Genomic DNA, 21,717 nt, shown 5'->3' on the forward strand with positions numbered 1-21,717 from the left:
TGTGAATAATAAGATAATGTTCATTCCCTCAACTCAATACTAAAGAGTTTGATAAATCCTTAATGATTTAAAAACAAAAAACAACAACAAAAACAATAAATGACTGAAAATATTTAGGTAACTGAACAATATCTATTTACAAATACAGTTAATTAAAATACAACAGACTTAATGCATTAAATCATAATCTAGTATGTTTAATATTTTATATAATAATGTATTCAATCATAGTGCAATATTTTATAGTAGAAAAATAGTGTAATTTACAATTTATAAATCAATGAATTCAGGTTAGGCAATTTTTCCAACAGCAGGTGGCACTGTCTGAGAAAACGATAGGTCTGGAAGTGCTGGTCTGAGCGAGCAGGTCTGAGCATGCGGTTGGGTCTCGGGGCCTGCAGCTTCATAATGTTGCCACAGAGACTTAGGGAATGGTCACCTACAGTGGTAGAAACGCGGAACTTTGTCTAGACACTGTTAACAGTGATACCTTCCCTACCCATGACAATGTTCTGCTAAATCCTGATTTCATCTTGTAACGCTGGACAGAATGTGGCCCAGGATCTTTGTACAGTGCACGTGTTAGCAGTAGCAAGGCAGCAAAATGATTGATCCATCCCTGGGTGGGCTTGAACCACCAACCTTTCAGTTAACAGCCGAACGCGCTAACCGATTGTGCCACAGAGACTTATTGAAAAGTCACCTACAGTGGTAGAAACGTGGAACTTTGTCTCAAATGGTCTGCTATATGAACCCTAATGTAAGTTTGCTGAGAGAGAGAGAGAGAGAAAAGTAACAGAAACGCCCAACGTGGGGCCCGAACCCACGACCCTGAGATTAAGAGTCTCATGCTCTACCGACTGAGCTAGCCGGGCTGATGAGAAGCTCTTTTAGGAACCAGAAACCGTTTACAGTAAAACCTTCCTACCCGTGAAAATCTTCTGCTAAATCCTGATTTCATCTTGTAACGCAGAGACAGAATGTGGCCCAGGATCTATGTCCAGTGCACGTGTTAGCAGTTGCAAGGCAGCAAAATGCCTAATTCGTCCCTGGGTGGGCTTCAACCACCAACCTTTCAGTTAACAGCCGAACGCGCTAACCGATTGCGCCACAGAGACTTAGTGAAAGGTCACCTACAGTGGTAGAAACGCGGAACTTTGTCTCAAAGTCTGCTACATAAAACCTAATGTAAGTTTGCCGGGAGAGAGAGAGAAAAGTAACAGGAACGCCCAACGTGGGGCTCGAACCCACCACCCTGACATTAAGAGTCTCATGCTCTACCGACTGAGCTAGGCAGGCGAATGAGGAGTCACCACTAGAACTAGACACTGTTAACAGTAATACCTTCCCTACCCGTGAAAATCTTCTGCTAAATCCTGATTTCATCTTGTAACGCTGCACAGAATGTGGCCCAGGATCTATGTCCAGTGCACATGTTAGCAGTTACAAGGCAGCAAAATGCTTGATCCGTCCCTGGGTGGGCTTGAACCACCAACCTTTCAATTAACAGCCTAACGCGCTAACCGATTGCGGCACAGAGACTTAGTGAAAGGTCACCTACAGTGGTAGAAACGCGGACCTTTGTCTCAAAAGGTCTGCTATATGAACCCTAATGATAGTTTGCTGAGAGAATGAGAGGTAACAGAAACGCCCAATGTGGGGCTCTAACCCACGACGCTGAGATTAAGAGTCTCATGCTCTATCGACTGAGCTAGCGGGGATGATGAGAAGCTCTTTTAGGAACCAGAAACCGTTTACAGTAATACCTTCCTACCCGTGACAATGTTCTGCTAAATCCTGATTTCATCTTGTAACGCTGGACAGAATGTGGCCCAGGATCTATGTCCAGTGCACGTGTTAGCAGTTGCAAGGCAGCAAAATGCCTAATTCGTACCTGGGTGGGCTTGAACCACCAACCTTTCAGTTAACAGCCGAACGCGCTAACCGATTGCGCCAAAGAGACTTACTGAAAGGTCACCTACAGTGGTAGAAACGCGGAACTTTGTCTCAAAGTCTGCTACCTGAACCCTAATGTAAGTTTGCTGGGAGAGAGAGAGAAAAGTAACAAAAACGGCCAACGTGGGGCTCGAACCCACGACCCTGAGATTAAGAGTCTCATGCTCTACCGACTGAGCTAGCCGGGCTAATGATAAGCTCTTTTAGGAACCAGAAACCGTTTACAGCAATACCTTCCCTACCCGTGACAATCTTCTCCTAAATCCTGATTTCATCTTGTAACGCTGCACAGAATGTGGCCCAGGATCTATGTCCAGTGCACATGTTAGCAGTTGCAAGGCAGCAAAATGCCTAACTCGTCCCTGGGTGGGCTTGAACTACCAACCTTTCAGTTAACAGCCTAACGCGCTAACCGATTGCGCCACAGAGACTTAGCGAAAGGTCACCTACAGTGGTAGAAACGCTGAACTTTGTCTCAAAAGGTCTGCTACATGAACCCTAATGTAAGTTTGCTGGGAGAGAGAGAGAAAAATAACAGGAACGCCCAACGTGGGGCTCGAACCCACGACCCTGACATTAAGAGTCTCATGCTCTACCGACTGAGGTAGCCGGGCTGATGAGATAAACTTTTAAGAGCTAAAGACTGTTTACAGTAATACCTTCCCTACCCGTGACAATGTTCTGCTAAATCCTGATTTCGTCTTGTAATGCTGGGCAGAATGAGACCCAGGATCTATGTCCAGTGCACGTGTTAGCAGTTACAAGGCAGCAAAATGCTTGATCCGTCCCTGGGTGGGTCTGAACCACCAACCTTTCAGTTAACATCCTAACGCGCTAACCAATTGCGCCACAGAGACTTAGTGAAAGGTCACCTACAGTGGTAGAAACGCGGAACTTTGTCTCAAAAGGTCTGCTATATGAACCCTAATGATAGTTTGCTGAGAGAATGAGAGGTAACAGAAACGCCCAATGTGGGGCTCTAACCCACGACGCTGAGATTAAGAGTCTCATGCTTTATCGACTGAGCTAGCGGGGCTGATGAAAAGCTCTTTTAGGAACCAGAAACCCTTTACAGCAATACCTTCCCTACCCGTGACAATCTTCTGCTAAATCCTGATTTCATCTTGTAACGCTGCACAGAATGTGGCCCAGGATCTATGTCCAGTGCACATGTTAGCAGTTACAAGGCAGCAAAATGTTTGATCCGTCCCTGGGTGGGCTTGAACCACCAACCTTTCAGTTAACAGCCTAACGCGCTAACCAATTGCGGCACAGAGACTTAGTGAAAGGTCACCTACAGTGGTAGAAACGCGGAACTTTGTCTCAAAAGGTCTGCTATATGAACCCTAATGATAGTTTGCTGAGAGAATGAGAGGTAACAGAAACGCCCAATGTGGGGCTCTAACCCACGACGCTGAGATTAAGAGTCTCATGCTCTATCGACTGAGCTAGCGGGGATGATGAGAAGCTCTTTTAGGAACCAGAAACCGTTTACAGTAATACCTTCCTACCCGTGACAATGTTCTGCTAAATCCTGATTTCATCTTGTAACGCTGGACAGAATGTGGCCCAGGATCTATGTCCAGTGCACGTGTTAGCAGTTGCAAGGCAGCAAAATGCCTAATTCGTACCTGGGTGGGCTTGAACCACCAACCTTTCAGTTAACAGCCGAACGCGCTAACCGATTGCACCAAAGAGACTTACTGAAAGGTCACCTACAGTGGTAGAAACGCGGAACTTTGTCTCAAAGTCTGCTACCTGAACCCTAATGTAAGTTTGCTGGGAGAGAGAGAGAAAAGTAACAAAAACGGCCAACGTGGGGCTCGAACCCACGACCCTGAGATTAAGAGTCTCATGCTCTACCGACTGAGATAGCCGGGCTGATGAGATAAACTTTTAAGAGCTAAACACTGTTTACAGTAATACCTTCCCTACCCGTGACAATGTTCTGCTAAATCCTGATTTCGTCTTGTAACGCTGGACAGAATGTGGCTGGCCCAGGATCTATGTCCAGTGCACGTGTTAGCAGTTGCAAGGCAGAAAAATGCCTATTTCGTCCCTGGGTGGGCTTGAACCACCAACCTTTCGGTTAACAGCCGAACGCGCTAACCGATTGCGCCACAGAGACTTAGTGAAATGACACCTACAGTGGTAGAAATGCGGAACTTTGTCTCAAAGTCTGCTACATGAAGCCTAATGTAAGTTTGCCGGGAGAGAGAGAGAAAAGTAACAGGAACGCCGAACGTGGGGCTCGAACCCACCACCCTGACATTAAGAGTCTCATGCTCTACCGACTGAGCTAGCCGGGCTGATGAGAAGCTCTTTTAGGAACCAGAAACCGTTTACAGTAATACCTTCCCTACCCGTGACAATCTTCTGCTAAATCCTGATTTCATCTTGTAACGCTGGACAGAATGTGGCCCAGGATCTATGTCCAGTGCACATGTTAGCAGTTGCAAGGCAGCAAAATGCCTAATTCGTAGCTGGGTGGGCTTGAACCACCAACCTTTCAGTTAACAGCCGAACGCGCTAACTGATTGCGCCACAGAGACTTAGTGAAAGGTCACCTACAGTGGTAGAAACCCAGAACTTTGTCTCAAAAGGTCTGCTATATGAACCCTAATGATAGTTTGCTGAGAGAAAGAGAGGTAACAGAAACGGCCAATGCGGGGCTCTAACCCACGACGCTGAGATTAAGAGTCTCATGCTCTATCGACTGAGCTAGCGGGGATGATGAAAAGCTCTTTTAGGAACCAGAAATCGTTTACAGTAATACCTTCCCTACCCGTGAAAATCTTCTGCTAAATCCTGATTTCATCTTGTAATGCTGGACAGAATGTGGCCCAGGATCTATGTCCAGTGCACGTGTTAGCAGTTACAAGGCAGCAAAATGCTTGATCCGTCCCTGGGTGGGCTTGAACCACCAACCTTTCAGTTAACAGCCGAACGCGCTAACCGATTGCGCCACAGAGACTTAGTGAAAGGTCACCTACAGTGGTAGAAACGCGGAACTTTGTCTCAAAGTCTGCTATATAAAACCTAATGTAATTTTGCCGGGAGAGAGAGAGAAAAGTAACAGGAATGCCCAACGTGGGGCTCGAACCCACCACCCTGACATTAAGAGTCTCATGCTCTACCGACTGAGCTAGCCAGGCTGATGAAAAGCTCTTTTAGGAACCAGAAACCGTTTGCAGTAATACCTTCCCTACCCGTGACAATATTCTGCTAAATCCTGATTTCATCTTGTAACGCTGGACAGAATGTGGCCCAGGATCTATGTCCAGTGCACATGTTAGCAGTTGCAAGGCAGCAAAATGCCTAACTCGTCCCTGGGTGGGCTTGAACCACCAACCTTTCAGTTAACAGCCGAACGCGCTAACCGATTGCGCCACAGAGACTTAGTGAAAGGTCACCTACAGTGGTAGAAACGCGGAACTTTGTCTCAAAGTCTGCTACATAAAACCTAATGTAATTTTGCCGGGAGAGAGAGAGAAAAGTAACAGGAATGCCCAACGTGGGGCTCGAACCCACCACCCTGACATTAAGAGTCTCATGCTCTACCGACTGAGCTAGCCGGGCTGATGAGAAGCTCTTTTAGGAACCAGAAACCGTTTACAGTAAAACCTTCCCTACCCGTGACAATCTTCTGCTAAATCCTGATTTCATCTTGTAACGCTGGACAGAATGTGGCCCAGGATCTATGCCCAGTACACGGTTTAGCAGTTGCAAGGCAGCAAAATGCCTAATTCGTCCCTGGGTGGGCTTCAACCACCAACCTTTCAGTTAACAGCCGAACGCGCTAACCGATTGCGCCACAGAGACTTAGTGAAAGGTCACCTACAGTGGTAGAAAGTCAGAACTTTGTCTCAAAAGGTCTGCTATATGAACCCTAATGTAAGTTTGCTGAGAAAGAGAGAGAAAAGTAAAAGCACCGCCCAACGTGGGGCTCGAACCCACGACCCTGAGATTAAGAGTCTCATGCTCTACCGACTGAGCTAGCCGGGCTGATGAGAAGCTCTTTTAGGAACCAGAAACCGTTTACAGTAATACCTTCCTACCCGTGACAATCTTCTGCTAAATCCTGATTTCATCTTGTAACGCTGGACAGAATGTGGCCCAGGATCTATGTCCAGTGCACGTGTTAGCAGTTGCAAGGCAGCAAAATGCCTAATTCGTCCCTGGGTGGGCTTGAACCACCAACCTTTCAGTTAACAGCCGAACGCGCTAACCGATTGCGCCACAGAGACTTAGTGAAAGGTCACCTACAGTGGTAGAAACGCGGAACTTTGTCTCAAAAGGTCTGCTATATGAACCCTAATGATAGTTTGCTGAGAGAAAGAGAGGTAACAGAAACGCCCAATGTGGGGCTCTAACCCACGACACTGAGATTAAGAGTCTTATGCTCTATCGACTGAGCTAGCGGGGCTGACGAGAAGCTCTTTTAGGAGCTAGAAACCGTTTACAGTAATACCTTCCCTACCCATGACAATGTTCTGCTAAATCCTGATTTCATCTTGTAACGCTGGACAGAATGTGGCTGGCCCAGGATCTATGTCCAGTGCACGTGTTAGCAGTTGCAAGGCAGAAAAATGCCTATTTCGTCCCTGGGTGGGCTTGAACCACCAACCTTTCGGTTAACAGCCGAACGCGCTAACCGATTGCGCCACAGAGACTTAGTGAAATGACACCTACAGTGGTAGAAATGCGGAACTTTGTCTCAAAGTCTGCTACATGAAGCCTAATGTAAGTTTGCCGGGAGAGAGAGAGAAAAGTAACAGGAACGCCGAACGTGGGGCTCGAACCCACCACCCTGACATTAAGAGTCTCATGCTCTACCGACTGAGCTAGCCGGGCTGATGAGAAGCTCTTTTAGGAACCAGAAACCGTTTACAGTAAAACCTTCCTACCCGTGACAATCTTCTGCTAAATCCTGATTTCATCTTGTAACGCTGGACAGAATGTGGCCCAGGATCTATGTCCAGTGCACATGTTAGCAGTTGCAAGGCAGCAAAATGCCTAATTCGTAGCTGGGTGGGCTTGAACCACCAACCTTTCAGTTAACAGCCGAATGCGCTAACTGATTGCGCCACAGAGACTTAGTGAAAGGTCACCTACAGTGGTAGAAACCCAGAACTTTGTCTCAAAAGGTCTGCTATATGAACCCTAATGATAGTTTGCTGAGAGAAAGAGAGGTAACAGAAACGCCCAATGCGGGGCTCTAACCCACGACGCTGAGATTAAGAGTCTCATGCTCTATCGACTGAGCTAGCGGGGATGATGAAAAGCTCTTTTAGGAACCAGAAATCGTTTACAGTAATACCTTCCCTACCCGTGAAAATCTTCTGCTAAATCCTGATTTCATCTTGTAATGCTGGACAGAATGTGGCCCAGGATCTATGTCCAGTGCACGTGTTAGCAGTTACAAGGCAGCAAAATGCTTGATCCGTCCCTGGGTGGGCTTGAACCACCAACCTTTCAGTTAACAGCCGAACGCGCTAACCGATTGCGCCACAGAGACTTAGTGAAAGGTCACCTACAGTGGTAGAAACGCGGAACTTTGTCTCAAAGTCTGCTATATAAAACCTAATGTAATTTTGCCGGGAGAGAGAGAGAAAAGTAACAGGAATGCCCAACGTGGGGCTCGAACCCACCACCCTGACATTAAGAGTCTCATGCTCTACCGACTGAGCTAGCCAGGCTGATGAAAAGCTCTTTTAGGAACCAGAAACCGTTTGCAGTAATACCTTCCCTACCCGTGACAATATTCTGCTAAATCCTGATTTCATCTTGTAACGCTGGACAGAATGTGGCCCAGGATCTATGTCCAGTGCACATGTTAGCAGTTGCAAGGCAGCAAAATGCCTAACTCGTCCCTGGGTGGGCTTGAACCACCAACCTTTCAGTTAACAGCCGAACGCGCTAACCGATTGCGCCACAGAGACTTAGTGAAAGGTCACCTACAGTGGTAGAAACGCGGAACTTTGTCTCAAAGTCTGCTACATAAAACCTAATGTAATTTTGCCGGGAGAGAGAGAGAAAAGTAACAGGAATGCCCAACGTGGGGCTCGAACCCACCACCCTGACATTAAGTGTCTCATGCTCTACCGACTGAGCTAGCCGGGCTGATGAGAAGCTCATTTAGGAACCAGAAACCGTTTACAGTAAAACCTTCCCTACCCGTGACAATCTTCTGCTAAATCCTGATTTCATCTTGTAACGCTGGACAGAATGTGGCCCAGGATCTATGTCCAGTGCACGTGTTAGCAGTTGCAAGGCAGCAAAATGCCTAATTCGTACCTGGGAGGGCTTGAACCACCAACCTTTCAGTTAACAGCCGAACGCGCTAACCGATTGCGCCAAAGAGACTTACTGAAAGGTCACCTACAGTGGTAGAAACGCGGAACTTTGTCTCAAAGTCTGCTACCTGAACCCTAATGTAAGTTTGCTGGGAGAGAGAGAGAAAAGTAACAAAAACGCCCAACGTGGGGCTCGAACCCACGACCCTGAGATTAAGAGTCTCATGCTCTACCAACTGAGCTAGCCGGGCTGATGAAAAGCTCTTTTAGGAACCAGAAACCGTTTACAGCAATACCTTCCCTACCCGTGACAATCTTCTGCTAAATCCTGATTTCATCTTGTAACGCTGCACAGAATGTGGCCCAGGATCTATGTCCAGTGCACATGTTAGCAGTTGCAAGGCAGCAAAATGCCTAACTCGTCCCTGGGTGGGCTTGAACTACCAACCTTTCAGTTAACAGCCTAACGCGCTAACCGATTGCGCCACAGAGACTTAGCAAAAGGTCACCTACAGTGGTAGAAACGCTGAACTTTGTCTCAAAAGGTCTGCTACATGAACCCTAATGTAAGTTTGCTGGGAGAGAGAGAGAAAAATAACAGGAACGCCCAACGTGGGGCTCGAACCCACGACCCTGACATTAAGAGTCTCATGCTCTACCGACTGAGGTAGCCGGGCTGATGAGATAAACTTTTAAGAGCTAAACACTGTTTACAGTAATACCTTCCCTACCCGTGACAATGTTCTGCTAAATCCTGATTTCGTCTTGTAATGCTGGGCAGAATGTGGCCCAGGATCTATGTCCAGTGCACGTGTTAGCAGTTACAAGGCAGCAAAATGCTTGATCTGTCCCTGGGTGGGTTTGAACCACCAACCTTTCAGTTAACATCCTAACGCGCTAACCAATTGCGCCACAGAGACTTAGTGAAAGGTCACCTACAGTGGTAGAAACGCGGAACTTTGTCTCAAAAGGTCTGCTATATGAACCCTAATGATAGTTTGCTGAGAGAAAGAGAGGTAACAGAAACGCCCAATGTGGGGCTCTAACCCACTACGCTGAGATTAAGAGTCTCATGCTTTATCGACTGAGCTAGCGGGGCTGATGAAAAGCTCTTTTAGGAGCTAGAAACCGTTTACAGTAATACCTTCCCTACCCGTGACAATGTTCTGCTAAATCCTGATTTCATCTTGTAACGCTGGACAGAATGTGGCCCAGGATATATGCCCAGTACACGGTTTAGCAGTTGCAAGGCAGCAAAATGCCTAATTCGTCCCTGGGTGGGCTTCAACCACCAACCTTTCAGTTAACAGCCGAACGCGCTAACCGATTGCGCCACAGAGACTTAGTGAAAGGTCACCTACAGTGGTAGAAAGTCAGAACTTTGTCTCAAAAGGTCTGCTATATGAACCCTAATGTAAGTTTGCTGAGAAAGAGAGAGAAAAGTAAAAGCACCGCCCAACGTGGGGCTCGAACCCACGACCCTGAGATTAAGAGTCTCATGCTCTACCGACTGAGCTAGCCGGGCTGATGAGAAGCTCTTTTAGGAACCAGAAACCGTTTACAGTAATACCTTCCTACCCGTGACAATCTTCTGCTAAATCCTGATTTCATCTTGTAACGCTGGACAGAATGTGGCCCAGGATCTATGTCCAGTGCACGTGTTAGCAGTTGCAAGGCAGCAAAATGCCTAATTCGTCCCTGGGTGGGCTTGAACCACCAACCTTTCAGTCAACAGCCGAACGCGCTAACCGATTGCGCCACAGAGACTTAGTGAAAGGTCACCTACAGTGGTAGAAACGCGGAACTTTGTCTCAAAAGGTCTGCTATATGAACCCTAATGATAGTTTGCTGAGAGAAAGAGAGGTAACAGAAACGCCCAATGTGGGGCTCTAACCCACGACACTGAGATTAAGAGTCTTATGCTCTATCGACTGAGCTAGCGGGGCTGACGAGAAGCTCTTTTAGGAGCTAGAAACCGTTTACAGTAATACCTTCCCTACCCATGACAATGTTCTGCTAAATCCTGATTTCATCTTGTAACGCTGGACAGAATGTGGCTGGCCCAGGATCTATGTCCAGTGCACGTGTTAGCAGTTGCAAGGCAGAAAAATGCCTATTTCGTCCCTGGGTGGGCTTGAACCACCAACCTTTCGGTTAACAGCCGATCGCGCTAACCGATTGCGCCACAGAGACTTAGTGAAATGACACCTACAGTGGTAGAAATGCGGAACTTTGTCTCAAAGTCTGCTACATGAAGCCTAATGTAAGTTTGCCGGGAGAGAGAGAGAAAAGTAACAGGAACGCCGAACTCGAACCCACCACCCTGACATTAAGAGTCTCATGCTCTACCGACTGAGCTAGCCGGGCTGATGAGAAGCTCTTTTAGGAACCAGAAACCGTTTACAGTAAAACCTTCCTACCCGTGACAATCTTCTGCTAAATCCTGATTTCATCTTGTAACGCTGGACAGAATGTGGCCCAGGATCTATGTCCAGTGCACATGTTAGCAGTTGCAAGGCAGCAAAATGCCTAATTCGTAGCTGGGTGGGCTTGAACCACCAACCTTTCAGTTAACAGCCGAACGCGCTAACTGATTGCGCCACAGAGACTTAGTGAAAGGTCACCTACAGTGGTAGAAACCCAGAACTTTGTCTCAAAAGGTCTGCTATATGAACCCTAATGATAGTTTGCTGAGAGAAAGAGAGGTAACAGAAACGCCCAATGCGGGGCTCTAACCCACGACGCTGAGATTAAGAGTCTCATGCTCTATCGACTGAGCTAGCGGGGATGATGAAAAGCTCTTTTAGGAACCAGAAATCGTTTACAGTAATACCTTCCCTACCCGTGAAAATCTTCTGCTAAATCCTGATTTCATCTTGTAATGCTGGACAGAATGTGGCCCAGGATCTATGTCCAGTGCACGTGTTAGCAGTTACAAGGCAGCAAAATGCTTGATCCGTCCCTGGGTGGGCTTGAACCACCAACCTTTCAGTTAACAGCCGAACGCGCTAACCGATTGCGCCACAGAGACTTAGTGAAAGGTCACCTACAGTGGTAGAAACGCGGAACTTTGTCTCAAAGTCTGCTATATAAAACCTAATGTAATTTTGCCGGGAGAGAGAGAGAAAAGTAACAGGAATGCCCAACGTGGGGCTCGAACCCACCACCCTGACATTAAGAGTCTCATGCTCTACCGACTGAGCTAGCCAGGCTGATGAAAAGCTCTTTTAGGAACCAGAAACCGTTTGCAGTAATACCTTCCCTACCCGTGACAATATTCTGCTAAATCCTGATTTCATCTTGTAACGCTGGACAGAATGTGGCCCAGGATCTATGTCCAGTGCACATGTTAGCAGTTGCAAGGCAGCAAAATGCCTAACTCGTCCCTGGGTGGGCTTGAACCACCAACCTTTCAGTTAACAGCCGAACGCGCTAACCGATTGCGCCACAGAGACTTAGTGAAAGGTCACCTACAGTGGTAGAAACGCGGAACTTTGTCTCAAAGTCTGCTACATAAAACCTAATGTAATTTTGCCGGGAGAGAGAGAGAAAAGTAACAGGAATGCCCAACGTGGGGCTCGAACCCACCACCCTGACATTAAGAGTCTCATGCTCTACCGACTGAGCTAGCCGGGCTGATGAGAAGCTCTTTTAGGAACCAGAAACCGTTTACAGTAAAACCTTCCCTACCCGTGACAATCTTCTGCTAAATCCTGATTTCATCTTGTAACGCTGGACAGAATGTGGCCCAGGATCTATGTCCAGTGCACGTGTTAGCAGTTCCTGATTCCAGCAAAATGCCTAATTCGTACCTGGGAGGGCTTGAACCACCAACCTTTCAGTTAACAGCCGAACGCGCTAACCGATTGCGCCAAAGAGACTTACTGAAAGGTCACCTACAGTGGTAGAAACGCGGAACTTTGTCTCAAAGTCTGCTACCTGAACCCTAATGTAAGTTTGCTGGGAGAGAGAGAGAAAAGTAACAAAAACGCCCAACGTGGGGCTCGAACCCACGACCCTGAGATTAAGAGTCTCATGCTCTACCAACTGAGCTAGCCGGGCTGATGAAAAGCTCTTTTAGGAACCAGAAACCGTTTACAGCAATACCTTCCCTACCCGTGACAATCTTCTGCTAAATCCTGATTTCATCTTGTAACGCTGCACAGAATGTGGCCCAGGATCTATGTCCAGTGCACATGTTAGCAGTTGCAAGGCAGCAAAATGCTTAACTCGTCCCTGGGTGGGCTTGAACTACCAACCTTTCAGTTAACAGCCTAACGCGCTAACCGATTGCGCCACAGAGACTTAGCAAAAGGTCACCTACAGTGGTAGAAACGCTGAACTTTGTCTCAAAAGGTCTGCTACATGAACCCTAATGTAAGTTTGCTGGGAGAGAGAGAGAAAAATAACAGGAACGCCCAACGTGGGGCTCGAACCCACGACCCTGACATTAAGAGTCTCATGCTCTACCGACTGAGGTAGCCGGGCTGATGAGATAAACTTTTAAGAGCTAAACACTGTTTACAGTAATACCTTCCCTACCCGTGACAATGTTCTGCTAAATCCTGATTTCGTCTTGTAATGCTGGGCAGAATGTGGCCCAGGATCTATGTCCAGTGCACGTGTTAGCAGTTACAAGGCAGCAAAATGCTTGATCTGTCCCTGGGTGGGTTTGAACCACCAACCTTTCAGTTAACATCCTAACGCGCTAACCAATTGCGCCACAGAGACTTAGTGAAAGGTCACCTACAGTGGTAGAAACGCGGAACTTTGTCTCAAAAGGTCTGCTATATGAACCCTAATGATAGTTTGCTGAGAGAAAGAGAGGTAACAGAAACGCCCAATGTGGGGCTCTAACCCACTACGCTGAGATTAAGAGTCTCATGCTTTATCGACTGAGCTAGCGGGGCTGATGAAAAGCTCTTTTAGGAGCTAGAAACCGTTTACAGTAATACCTTCCCTACCCGTGACAATGTTCTGCTAAATCCTGATTTCATCTTGTAACGCTGGACAGAATGTGGCCCAGGATCTTTGTCCAGTGCACGTGTTAGCAGTTGCAAGGCAGCAAAATGCCTAATTCGTACCTGGGAGGGCTTGAACCACCAACCTTTCAGTTAACAGCCGAACGCGCTAACCGATTGCGCCAAAGAGACTTACTGAAAGGTCACCTACAGTGGTAGAAACGCGGAACTTTGTCTCAAAAGGTCTGCTATATGAACCCTAATGATAGTTTGCTGAGAGAAAGAGAGGTAACAGAAACGCCCAATGTGGGGCTCTAACCCACGACACTGAGATTAAGAGTCTTATGCTCTATCGACTGAGCTAGCGGGGCTGACGAGAAGCTCTTTTAGGAGCTAGAAACCGTTTACAGTAATACCTTCCCTACCCATGACAATGTTCTGCTAAATCCTGATTTCATCTTGTAACGCTGGACAGAATGTGGCTGGCCCAGGATCTATGTCCAGTGCACGTGTTAGCAGTTGCAAGGCAGAAAAATGCCTATTTCGTCCCTGGGTGGGCTTGAACCACCAACCTTTCGGTTAACAGCCGATCGCGCTAACCGATTGCGCCACAGAGACTTAGTGAAATGACACCTACAGTGGTAGAAATGCGGAACTTTGTCTCAAAGTCTGCTACATGAAGCCTAATGTAAGTTTGCCGGGAGAGAGAGAGAAAAGTAACAGGAACGCCGAACGTGGGGCTCGAACCCACCACCCTGACATTAAGAGTCTCATGCTCTACCGACTGAGCTAGCCGGGCTGATGAGAAGCTCTTTTAGGAACCAGAAACCGTTTACAGTAAAACCTTCCTACCCGTGACAATCTTCTGCTAAATCCTGATTTCATCTTGTAACGCTGGACAGAATGTGGCCCAGGATCTATGTCCAGTGCACATGTTAGCAGTTGCAAGGCAGCAAAATGCCTAATTCGTAGCTGGGTGGGCTTGAACCACCAACCTTTCAGTTAACAGCCGAACGCGCTAACTGATTGCGCCACAGAGACTTAGTGAAAGGTCACCTACAGTGGTAGAAACCCAGAACTTTGTCTCAAAAGGTCTGCTATATGAACCCTAATGATAGTTTGCTGAGAGAAAGAGAGGTAACAGAAACGCCCAATGCGGGGCTCTAACCCACGACGCTGAGATTAAGAGTCTCATGCTCTATCGACTGAGCTAGCGGGGATGATGAAAAGCTCTTTTAGGAACCAGAAATCGTTTACAGTAATACCTTCCCTACCCGTGACAATATTCTGCTAAATCCTGATTTCATCTTGTAACGCTGGACAGAATGTGGCCCAGGATCTATGTCCAGTGCACATGTTAGCAGTTGCAAGGCAGCAAAATGCCTAACTCGTCCCTGGGTGGGCTTGAACCACCAACCTTTCAGTTAACAGCCGAACGCGCTAACCGATTGCGCCACAGAGACTTAGTGAAAGGTCACCTACAGTGGTAGAAACGCGGAACTTTGTCTCAAAGTCTGCTACATAAAACCTAATGTAATTTTGCCGGGAGAGAGAGAGAAAAGTAACAGGAATGCCCAACGTGGGGCTCGAACCCACCACCCTGACATTAAGAGTCTCATGCTCTACCGACTGAGCTAGCCGGGCTGATGAGAAGCTCTTTTAGGAACCAGAAACCGTTTACAGTAAAACCTTCCCTACCCGTGACAATCTTCTGCTAAATCCTGATTTCATCTTGTAACGCTGGACAGAATGTGGCCCAGGATCTATGTCCAGTGCACGTGTTAGCAGTTCCTGATTCCAGCAAAATGCCTAATTCGTACCTGGGAGGGCTTGAACCACCAACCTTTCAGTTAACAGCCGAACGCGCTAACCGATTGCGCCAAAGAGACTTACTGAAAGGTCACCTACAGTGGTAGAAACGCGGAACTTTGTCTCAAAGTCTGCTACCTGAACCCTAATGTAAGTTTGCTGGGAGAGAGAGAGAAAAGTAACAAAAACGCCCAACGTGGGGCTCGAACCCACGACCCTGAGATTAAGAGTCTCATGCTCTACCAACTGAGCTAGCCGGGCTGATGAAAAGCTCTTTTAGGAACCAGAAACCGTTTACAGCAATACCTTCCCTACCCGTGACAATCTTCTGCTAAATCCTGATTTCATCTTGTAACGCTGCACAGAATGTGGCCCAGGATCTATGTCCAGTGCACATGTTAGCAGTTGCAAGGCAGCAAAATGCTTAACTCGTCCCTGGGTGGGCTTGAACTACCAACCTTTCAGTTAACAGCCTAACGCGCTAACCGATTGCGCCACAGAGACTTAGCAAAAGGTCACCTACAGTGGTAGAAACGCTGAACTTTGTCTCAAAAGGTCTGCTACATGAACCCTAATGTAAGTTTGCTGGGAGAGAGAGAGAAAAATAACAGGAACGCCCAACGTGGGGCTCGAACCCACGACCCTGACATTAAGAGTCTCATGCTCTACCGACTGAGGTAGCCGGGCTGATGAGATAAACTTTTAAGAGCTAAACACTGTTTACAGTAATACCTTCCCTACCCGTGACAATGTTCTGCTAAATCCTGATTTCGTCTTGTAATGCTGGGCAGAATGTGGCCCAGGATCTATGTCCAGTGCACGTGTTAGCAGTTACAAGGCAGCAAAATGCTTGATCTGTCCCTGGGTGGGTTTGAACCACCAACCTTTCAGTTAACATCCTAACGCGCTAACCAATTGCGCCACAGAGACTTAGTGAAAGGTCACCTACAGTGGTAGAAACGCGGAACTTTGTCTCAAAAGGTCTGCTATATGAACCCTAATGATAGTTTGCTGAGAGAAAGAGAGGTAACAGAAACGCCCAATGTGGGGCTCTAACCCACTACGCTGAGATTAAGAGTCTCATGCTTTATCGACTGAGCTAGCGGGGCTGATGAAAAGCTCTTTTAGGAGCTAGAAACCGTTTACAGTAATACCTTCCCTACCCGTGACAATGTTCTGCTAAATCCTGATTTCATCTTGTAACGCTGGACAGAATGTGGCCCAGGATCTTTGTCCAGTGCACGTGTTAGCAGTTGCAAGGCAGCAAAATGCCTAATTCGTACCTGGGAGGGCTTGAACCACCAACCTTTCAGTTAACAGCCGAACGCGCTAACCGATTGCGCCAAAGAGACTTACTGAAAGGTCACCTACAGTGGTAGAAACGCGGAACTTTGTCTCAAAAGGTCTGCTATATGAACCCTAATGATAGTTTGCTGAGAGAAAGAGAGGTAACAGAAACGCCCAATGTGGGGCTCTAACCCACGACACTGAGATTAAGAGTCTTATGCTCTATCGACTGAGCTAGCGGGGCTGACGAGAAGCTCTTTTAGGAGCTAGAAACCGTTTACAGTAATACCTTCCCTACCCATGACAATGTTCTGCTAAATCCTGATTTCATCTTGTAACGCTGGACAGAATGTGGCTGGCCCAGGATCTATGTCCAGTGCACGTGTTAGCAGTTGCAAGGCAGAAAAATGCCTATTTCGTCCCTGGGTGGGCTTGAACCACCAACCTTTCGGTTAACAGCCGATCGCGCTAACCGATTGCGCCACAGAGACTTAGTGAAATGACACCTACAGTGGTAGAAATGCGGAACTTTGTCTCAAAGTCTGCTACATGAAGCCTAATGTAAGTTTGCCGGGAGAGAGAGAGAAAAGTAACAGGAACGCCGAACGTGGGGCTCGAACCCACCACCCTGACATTAAGAGTCTCATGCTCTACCGACTGAGCTAGCCGGGCTGATGAGAAGCTCTTTTAGGAACCAGAAACCGTTTACAGTAAAACCTTCCTACCCGTGACAATCTTCTGCTAAATCCTGATTTCATCTTGTAACGCTGGACAGAATGTGGCCCAGGATCTATGTCCAGTGCACATGTTAGCAGTTGCAAGGCAGCAAAATGCCTAATTCGTAGCTGGGTGGGCTTGAACCACCAACCTTTCAGTTAACAGCCGAACGCGCTAACTGATTGCGCCACAGAGACTTAGTGAAAGGTCACCTACAGTGGTAGAAACCCAGAACTTTGTCTCAAAAGGTCTGCTATATGAACCCTAATGATAGTTTGCTGAGAGAAAGAGAGGTAACAGAAACGCCCAATGCGGGGCTCTAACCCACGACGCTGAGATTAAGAGTCTCATGCTCTATCGACTGAGCTAGCGGGGATGATGAAAAGCTCTTTTAGGAACCAGAAATCGTTTACAGTAATACCTTCCCTACCCGTGAAAATCTTCTGCTAAATCCTGATTTCATCTTGTAATGCTGGACAGAATGTGGCCCAGGATCTATGTCCAGTGCACATGTTAGCAGTTGCAAGGCAGCAAAATGCCTAACTCGTCCCTGGGTGGGCTTGAACCACCAACCTTTCAGTTAACAGCCGAACGCACTAACCGATTGCGCCACAGAGACTTAGTGAAAGGTCACCTACAGTGGTAGAAACGCGGAACTTTGTCTCAAAGTCTGCTACATAAAACCTAATGTAATTTTGCCGGGAGAGAGAGAGAAAAGTAACAGGAATGCCCAACGTGGGGCTCGAACCCACCACCCTGACATTAAGAGTCTCATGCTCTACCGACTGAGCTAGCCGGGCTGATGAGAAGCTCTTTTAGGAACCAGAAACCGTTTACAGTAAAACCTTCCCTACCCGTGACAATCTTCTGCTAAATCCTGATTTCATCTTGTAACGCTGGACAGAATGTGGCCCAGGATCTATGTCCAGTGCACGTGTTAGCAGTTGCAAGGCAGCAAAATGCCTAATTCGTACCTGGGAGGGCTTGAACCACCAACCTTTCAGTTAACAGCCGAACGCGCTAACCGATTGCGCCAAAGAGACTTACTGAAAGGTCACCTACAGTGGTAGAAACGCGGAACTTTGTCTCAAAGTCTGCTACCTGAACCCTAATGTAAGTTTGCTGGGAGAGAGAGAGAAAAGTAACAAAAACGCCCAACGTGGGGCTCGAACCCACGACCCTGAGATTAAGAGTCTCATGCTCTACCAACTGAGCTAGCCGGGCTGATGAAAAGCTCTTTTAGGAACCAGAAACCGTTTACAGCAATACCTTCCCTACCCGTGACAATCTTCTGCTAAATCCTGATTTCATCTTGTAACGCTGCACAGAATGTGGCCCAGGATCTATGTCCAGTGCACATGTTAGCAGTTGCAAGGCAGCAAAATGCCTAACTCGTCCCTGGGTGGGCTTGAACTACCAACCTTTCAGTTAACAGCCTAACGCGCTAACCGATTGCGCCACAGAGACTTAGCAAAAGGTCACCTACAGTGGTAGAAACGCTGAACTTTGTCTCAAAAGGTCTGCTACATGAACCCTAATGTAAGTTTGCTGGGAGAGAGAGAGAAAAATAACAGGAACGCCCAACGTGGGGCTCGAACCCACGACCCTGACATTAAGAGTCTCATGCTCTACCGACTGAGGTAGCCGGGCTGATGAGATAAACTTTTAAGAGCTAAACACTGTTTACAGTAATACCTTCCCTACCCGTGACAATGTTCTGCTAAATCCTGATTTCGTCTTGTAATGCTGGGCAGAATGTGGCCCAGGATCTATGTCCAGTGCACGTGTTAGCAGTTACAAGGCAGCAAAATGCTTGATCTGTCCCTGGGTGGGTTTGAACCACCAACCTTTCAGTTAACATCCTAACGCGCTAACCAATTGCGCCACAGAGACTTAGTGAAAGGTCACCTACAGTGGTAGAAACGCGGAACTTTGTCTCAAAAGGTCTGCTATATGAACCCTAATGATAGTTTGCTGAGAGAAAGAGAGGTAACAGAAACGCCCAATGTGGGGCTCTAACCCACTACGCTGAGATTAAGAGTCTCATGCTTTATCGACTGAGCTAGCGGGGCTGATGAAAAGCTCTTTTAGGAGCTAGAAACCGTTTACAGTAATACCTTCCCTACCCGTGACAATGTTCTGCTAAATCCTGATTTCATCTTGTAACGCTGGACAGAATGTGGCCCAGGATATATGTCCAGTGCACGTGTTAGCAGTTACAAGGCAGCAAAATGCTTGATCCGTCCCTGGGTGGGCTTGAACCACCAACCTTTCAGTTAACAGCCGAACGCGCTAACCGATTGCGCCACAGAGACTTAGTGAAAGGTCACCTACAGTGGTAGAAACGCGGAACTTTGTCTCAAAAGGTCTGCTATACGAACGCTAATGTAAGTTTGCTGAGATAGAGAGAGAAAATAACAGAAACGCCCAACGTGGGGCTCGAACCCACGACCCTGACATTAAGAGTCTCATGCTCTACCGACTGAACTAGCCAGGCGGATGAGGAGTCCCCACTGGAACTAGACACTGTTAACAGTAATACCTTCCTTACCCGTGACAATGTTCTACTAAATCCTGATTTCATCTTGTAATGCTGGACAGAATGTGGCCCAGGATATATGCCCAGTGCACATGTTAGCAGTTGCAAGGCAGCAAAGTGCATAATTTGTCAGTGGGTGGGCTCGAATCACCAACCTTTGGGTCATTATATCTTGTTTAATACCCATTTTATTCATTTATACTATTCATTTTATTTATTTACTCATTTATATTAATATGCGAATATGTCTCAATAAATAATTAAAATTTTGTTAATTAGTTGAGTGCTATAGGTCTTACAAAAGCCTTTTATCTAAAAATAGCGTAAAAACTCTTAACTGTACATAAGCTCATTGATCTCTCTATTTTTCCTCCTAAAATAGGTCTCTGGTAATTCATCTTCATCGCCCAACTATTTTTTTTTTTCAATTATTACAATGCAGTCTTTTGGTATTGCTTTTTTCAACTCATGACATTGTCTTTGTAATTTTGCTTTAACAACTCTTTTATACCCATCCTCCACAATTACTTTTAATGGTACAAATCCTTTTATTACTTCATATAATACATCTTTAACTTGTCTTAATCCTCCGTCCCACCATTCCTTAAAATATAAAACATTTCCTTCACTTAAAATTGTTTAATTCAGTAAAAGTGGTTGTTCTAGAATCTGCGCCCTTGCTTTCGGTATAATCAACACATTTTCTAAAAATCCCCCTCATGATTCTAAGACCTCAACATAAAATTTTGGCAGACCTGCTATCATCTGTTTCTTCATCTTCATCAATAAAACATTACATCCCATATTAAAATGTCCACATTTCTTCAAATAATAATCCAACACACTTTTCCAAATCACACCCATTTTCCCTTCGCAAAACCTTTGAATAATCTTAATTGTTAATGTTTTCATTTTTAAAAAACTATCCAAAAGTCCCAGACCTCCTTCTTTTACCTCCCCAATCAAAGTATAATAAGCAATCTTGGCTCTTCCATTTCCCCACAAAAACTTTAAAACTACATCATTTATTTTTTCATAGTATACTTCAGGCAACGCAGTTACACTTAACACATACCAGACCTTTGACAACATTAAAGCATTTAAGATGAATACTTTCTCTTTTATCGTCAAATTTTAGCTTTCCAAAATCTCAGTCTTTTCTCAATTCCATTCAAAACTCTCTCCCAATTTAAAATATCTGCTTTATTAGAATCCATCCCCACCCAAATTCCGAACATTTTTGTATGTTCCTTTTCTTCTTTAAAGGGTATATGTTGTGTTATTTCTTTTACTCTTCCCACCCTCATGCATAAACTTTTTCCAACATTAACCGTAGCTCCTGATGCTTTACAATATCGCTCTAAAATCCCCAACGATGTAGTATCATCAGCGTATTGATACACAGCTTCTCTGTTGTCATTGTTTTCTATTTGTATCCCTTTAATGCTTCTATCTGATTTTATTGCCAATCCCAGTGGCTCAGCTTCCAGTGTGTATAATAAAGCAGTCAATGGACATCCTTGCCTTATTGATCTAGTTGGTTGAAGACATTCTGTTAAAAAAAATACATTTAATACAAGTTAAAATACCTGTATAAAAAAATTTGAATCCATTTTCTAAAATTTTCCCCAAAACCAAACTCCTTAAGAACTGCAAATAAAAAATCATGCTTTACCCTGTCAAAAGCCTTCTCCAGATCTAAACCTATTAAAACACCCCCTTTCTCTTTTTCTTGCATATAGTAGACAATTTAGCTTACCCAATTCACCTGTACCGCATGTTTTTTTCGATTGTGGGGAAAACCAGAGCACCCAGAGGAAACCCACGTGAACACTGGGAGAACATGCAAACTCCACACAGAAATGCCAACTGACCAGCGCACAGTACTGTGTGTGTGTGTGTGTGTGTGTGTGTGTGTGTGTGTGTGTATGTATACATATATTGCATAAACTTTTCTAATATATTTGTTTTTGTTTTATTATTAATTTAATTTGTATTTATTTACTTTTTTACGGAAAATACAAGTGTCATTACTATACGCAATTTTTTTCCTATATTTGTGTCTGCCTATTATTGTAATTGTATTACTTCTTCCTTGTTTATGCATGTAATGCCTACTTGGTTTGCATATTTTTTGAACATTTAATAAAAA

General features: G+C 45.9%; 24 non-coding genes across 24 annotated transcripts; all 24 read right to left on the bottom strand.

Moving 5' to 3' along the window:
- Positions 1-802: 802 nt before the first annotated feature.
- trnak-cuu (transfer RNA lysine (anticodon CUU)) lies at positions 803-875 on the bottom strand. The gene has a single exon. It is a non-coding gene; the product is annotated as a tRNA-Lys (tRNA).
- A 1,196-nt stretch (positions 876-2,071) lies between these two features.
- On the bottom strand, positions 2,072-2,144 carry trnak-cuu (transfer RNA lysine (anticodon CUU)). Its single transcript has one exon. It is a non-coding gene; the product is annotated as a tRNA-Lys (tRNA).
- A 1,866-nt stretch (positions 2,145-4,010) lies between these two features.
- Positions 4,011-4,084, bottom strand: trnan-guu (transfer RNA asparagine (anticodon GUU)). Its single transcript has one exon. It is a non-coding gene; the product is annotated as a tRNA-Asn (tRNA).
- Positions 4,085-4,856: 772 nt separating this feature from the next.
- Positions 4,857-4,930, bottom strand: trnan-guu (transfer RNA asparagine (anticodon GUU)). Its single transcript has one exon. It is a non-coding gene; the product is annotated as a tRNA-Asn (tRNA).
- Positions 4,931-5,280: 350 nt separating this feature from the next.
- On the bottom strand, positions 5,281-5,354 carry trnan-guu (transfer RNA asparagine (anticodon GUU)). Its single transcript has one exon. It is a non-coding gene; the product is annotated as a tRNA-Asn (tRNA).
- A 534-nt stretch (positions 5,355-5,888) lies between these two features.
- On the bottom strand, positions 5,889-5,961 carry trnak-cuu (transfer RNA lysine (anticodon CUU)). Its single transcript has one exon. It is a non-coding gene; the product is annotated as a tRNA-Lys (tRNA).
- Positions 5,962-6,129: 168 nt separating this feature from the next.
- Positions 6,130-6,203, bottom strand: trnan-guu (transfer RNA asparagine (anticodon GUU)). Its single transcript has one exon. It is a non-coding gene; the product is annotated as a tRNA-Asn (tRNA).
- A 352-nt stretch (positions 6,204-6,555) lies between these two features.
- On the bottom strand, positions 6,556-6,629 carry trnan-guu (transfer RNA asparagine (anticodon GUU)). Its single transcript has one exon. It is a non-coding gene; the product is annotated as a tRNA-Asn (tRNA).
- A 771-nt stretch (positions 6,630-7,400) lies between these two features.
- trnan-guu (transfer RNA asparagine (anticodon GUU)) lies at positions 7,401-7,474 on the bottom strand. Its single transcript has one exon. It is a non-coding gene; the product is annotated as a tRNA-Asn (tRNA).
- A 350-nt stretch (positions 7,475-7,824) lies between these two features.
- trnan-guu (transfer RNA asparagine (anticodon GUU)) lies at positions 7,825-7,898 on the bottom strand. Its single transcript has one exon. It is a non-coding gene; the product is annotated as a tRNA-Asn (tRNA).
- A 532-nt stretch (positions 7,899-8,430) lies between these two features.
- Positions 8,431-8,503, bottom strand: trnak-cuu (transfer RNA lysine (anticodon CUU)). The gene has a single exon. It is a non-coding gene; the product is annotated as a tRNA-Lys (tRNA).
- A 1,201-nt stretch (positions 8,504-9,704) lies between these two features.
- Positions 9,705-9,777, bottom strand: trnak-cuu (transfer RNA lysine (anticodon CUU)). The gene has a single exon. It is a non-coding gene; the product is annotated as a tRNA-Lys (tRNA).
- Positions 9,778-9,945: 168 nt separating this feature from the next.
- trnan-guu (transfer RNA asparagine (anticodon GUU)) lies at positions 9,946-10,019 on the bottom strand. The gene has a single exon. It is a non-coding gene; the product is annotated as a tRNA-Asn (tRNA).
- A 352-nt stretch (positions 10,020-10,371) lies between these two features.
- trnan-guu (transfer RNA asparagine (anticodon GUU)) lies at positions 10,372-10,445 on the bottom strand. Its single transcript has one exon. It is a non-coding gene; the product is annotated as a tRNA-Asn (tRNA).
- A 764-nt stretch (positions 10,446-11,209) lies between these two features.
- On the bottom strand, positions 11,210-11,283 carry trnan-guu (transfer RNA asparagine (anticodon GUU)). Its single transcript has one exon. It is a non-coding gene; the product is annotated as a tRNA-Asn (tRNA).
- A 350-nt stretch (positions 11,284-11,633) lies between these two features.
- Positions 11,634-11,707, bottom strand: trnan-guu (transfer RNA asparagine (anticodon GUU)). The gene has a single exon. It is a non-coding gene; the product is annotated as a tRNA-Asn (tRNA).
- Positions 11,708-12,241: 534 nt separating this feature from the next.
- On the bottom strand, positions 12,242-12,314 carry trnak-cuu (transfer RNA lysine (anticodon CUU)). Its single transcript has one exon. It is a non-coding gene; the product is annotated as a tRNA-Lys (tRNA).
- A 1,443-nt stretch (positions 12,315-13,757) lies between these two features.
- Positions 13,758-13,831, bottom strand: trnan-guu (transfer RNA asparagine (anticodon GUU)). Its single transcript has one exon. It is a non-coding gene; the product is annotated as a tRNA-Asn (tRNA).
- A 771-nt stretch (positions 13,832-14,602) lies between these two features.
- On the bottom strand, positions 14,603-14,676 carry trnan-guu (transfer RNA asparagine (anticodon GUU)). Its single transcript has one exon. It is a non-coding gene; the product is annotated as a tRNA-Asn (tRNA).
- A 534-nt stretch (positions 14,677-15,210) lies between these two features.
- Positions 15,211-15,283, bottom strand: trnak-cuu (transfer RNA lysine (anticodon CUU)). Its single transcript has one exon. It is a non-coding gene; the product is annotated as a tRNA-Lys (tRNA).
- A 1,443-nt stretch (positions 15,284-16,726) lies between these two features.
- On the bottom strand, positions 16,727-16,800 carry trnan-guu (transfer RNA asparagine (anticodon GUU)). The gene has a single exon. It is a non-coding gene; the product is annotated as a tRNA-Asn (tRNA).
- Positions 16,801-17,571: 771 nt separating this feature from the next.
- trnan-guu (transfer RNA asparagine (anticodon GUU)) lies at positions 17,572-17,645 on the bottom strand. Its single transcript has one exon. It is a non-coding gene; the product is annotated as a tRNA-Asn (tRNA).
- Positions 17,646-18,177: 532 nt separating this feature from the next.
- trnak-cuu (transfer RNA lysine (anticodon CUU)) lies at positions 18,178-18,250 on the bottom strand. The gene has a single exon. It is a non-coding gene; the product is annotated as a tRNA-Lys (tRNA).
- Positions 18,251-19,267: 1,017 nt separating this feature from the next.
- On the bottom strand, positions 19,268-19,341 carry trnan-guu (transfer RNA asparagine (anticodon GUU)). Its single transcript has one exon. It is a non-coding gene; the product is annotated as a tRNA-Asn (tRNA).
- Between the last annotated feature and the right edge of the window lie 2,376 nt (positions 19,342-21,717).

Source organism: Danio rerio, chromosome 4 (genome assembly GCF_049306965.1).
Source record: "Danio rerio strain Tuebingen ecotype United States chromosome 4, GRCz12tu, whole genome shotgun sequence".
NCBI classification, from domain to species: domain Eukaryota; kingdom Metazoa; phylum Chordata; class Actinopteri; order Cypriniformes; family Danionidae; genus Danio; species Danio rerio.